The sequence below is a fragment of the Rhinopithecus bieti genome, unplaced genomic scaffold (genome assembly GCF_001698545.2).
Source record: "Rhinopithecus bieti isolate Rb0 unplaced genomic scaffold, ASM169854v2 scaffold_51096, whole genome shotgun sequence".
Lineage (NCBI taxonomy): Eukaryota > Metazoa > Chordata > Mammalia > Primates > Cercopithecidae > Rhinopithecus > Rhinopithecus bieti.
Window position 1 is genome coordinate 8,692 of NW_016819906.1, and position 1,803 is coordinate 10,494.

At 42.1% G+C, this 1,803-nt stretch overlaps 1 pseudogene; it reads left to right on the top strand.

The window, feature by feature from the left end:
• Window positions 1-283: 283 nt before the first annotated feature.
• LOC108520027 (keratin, type II cytoskeletal 8 pseudogene) lies at window positions 284-744 on the top strand (annotated as a pseudogene).
• Window positions 745-1,803: the final 1,059 nt, after the last annotated feature.

Sequence of the window (1,803 nt, forward strand, 5' to 3'; positions counted from 1 at the left end):
TTAGAAGAATAAAAATTATCTAATCCTTAGAGGGAAATTGAGTTTTTTTTAATTACAGATATTCTTGGATTTAGGTGCAATGTCAAAATCTAGCCTAAGTGTAATTTGAATCCCAGAAGGAGATAAAAGAGAAAATGAGGCAAAAAAAAATTGTTTAAGTAAACTAAGGCTAGAAACTTTCCATATCTTGGGAAATAAGTAAATGTATAGATTTAAGAAGGTTGGTATATAATCAGCAGAGTAAACAGACAACCTGCAGAATGGGATAAAATATTCGCAAACTATGCACCTGATGAAAGGCCAGAGGGCTTCCCTGGAGGCCACCATCACAGATGCTGAGCAGTGCAGGGAGCTGGCCATCAGGGATGCCAACACCAAGCTGTCTGAGCAGGAGGCTGCCCTGCAATGGGCTAAGCAGGACATGCCACAGTAGCTCTGTGAGTACCAGGAGCTGATGAAAGTCAAGCTGGCCCTGGACATCGAGATCGCCACCTACAAGAAGCTGCCGGCAGGCGAAGAGAGCCGACTGGAGTCTGGGATGCAGAACATGAGTATCTATACAAAGACCATTAGTACTAGTGGCTATGCAAATGGTCTGAGCTCGGCTTATGGGGGCCTCACAAGCCCCGGCCTCAGCTATGGCTTGTTCAGCTGCACCAGCTCCCCAGGGCCATTGTTGTGAAGAAGATCGAGACCTGTGATGGAAAGCTGGTGTCCAAGTCCTCTGACCTCCTGCCCACGTGAACAGCCATGGCAGCCCTTCCCAGCCTGCCCCTCCTGCAGGTGCACCAGAGTCTATGAGGGAGGTTGCTGTGCAGAGGAGCACAGGGATAGGGAGACCTACCCTGAGCCTCAGCCCTAGCCCTCAGCCCACCCACAAGGGGGAGTTTACTGCCTGGGGGACCCCCTTTGCCCATACCTCCAGCTACAAAACAATCCTTTTTTTTTTTTTACAAAATAAAACCTCAGCTAGCTGTGCAAAAAATAAATAAATAAATAAATATAATAATAATTCCATTAAAAAGTGGGCAAATGATATGAACAGATATTTCTCAAAAAAAAGATATACAAATGGCCAAAAATTATATGAAAAAATGCTCAACATCACTAATCATCAAGAAAATGCAAGTTAAAACCACAATAAGATACCACCTTACCCATTCTCCACCCCCAGAATGGCCATTATTAAAAGGTCAAAAAACAATAGATGTTGGCATGGATGTGGTAAAAAGGGAACACCTACACACTGCTGGTGAGAATGCAAATAAATACAACCTCTATGGAAAACAGCATGGAGATTTCTCACAGAACTAAAAGTAGATCTACCACTCAATGCAGCAATTCCACTAGTGGGTATCTACCCAAAGGAAAAGAAGTCACTATATTAACAAAGACATCTGCACACACATGTTCATTGCAGCACAATTCGCAATTGGAAACATATGGAACCAACCTAAGTCTCCATCAACCAATGAGCCAATAAAGAAAATATGATATGTGCACACCATGGAATACTACTCAGCCATAAAAAAGAATGAAATAATGTCTTTTGCAGAAACTTGGATGGAACTAAAGTCATTATTCTAAATGAAGTAATTCAAGAACGAAAAACCAAATGCAACATGCTCTAATTTATAAGTAGGAGCTAAGTTATAAATGTTCAAAGGCATACAAAGTGGTATAATGGACACTGGAGACACAAAAGTGGGGGGAGTAGTGTGATGGTTAATATTGAATGTCAACTTGATTGGATTGAAGGACACAAAGTATTGTTCCTGTGTGTGTCTGTGAGGGTGATGCCAA